Below are 268 nucleotides of genomic sequence, written 5' to 3' on the forward strand. Positions count from 1 at the left end.
TCTTTACACTGAAGATAGTTCTTAATGACCTTGGCTGTATGTTTGGGGTTGTTGTCCTGCTGCAGAATAAATTTGGGGCCAATCAAAACGCCTCACTGATGATAATGCATGATGGATAGATTACTGCCTGTATTTCTCAGCATTGGGAACCCCATTAACCTTGACCAAATCCCCAACTCCATTTGCAGAAATGCAGTCCCATACTTGCAACAAACCTCCACTATGCTTTGCTGTTGCCTGCAGACACTCATTATTGTAGAGCTCTCCA

General features: G+C 43.3%; 1 protein-coding gene and 1 long non-coding RNA gene across 4 annotated transcripts in view; one reads left to right on the plus strand and one right to left on the minus strand.

Moving 5' to 3' along the window:
- Positions 1–268, minus strand: part of zgc:171482 (zinc finger protein) — a 63,644-nt gene that overhangs the window by 45,982 nt on the left and 17,394 nt on the right. The gene's annotated exons all lie outside the window — the stretch shown is intronic.
- Positions 1–268, plus strand: part of LOC116705365 (uncharacterized) — a 21,924-nt gene that overhangs the window by 9,078 nt on the left and 12,578 nt on the right. The gene's annotated exons all lie outside the window — the stretch shown is intronic.

The sequence above is a fragment of the Etheostoma spectabile genome, chromosome 17, assembly GCF_008692095.1.
Source record: "Etheostoma spectabile isolate EspeVRDwgs_2016 chromosome 17, UIUC_Espe_1.0, whole genome shotgun sequence".
Taxonomy (NCBI): Eukaryota; Metazoa; Chordata; class Actinopteri; order Perciformes; family Percidae; genus Etheostoma; species Etheostoma spectabile.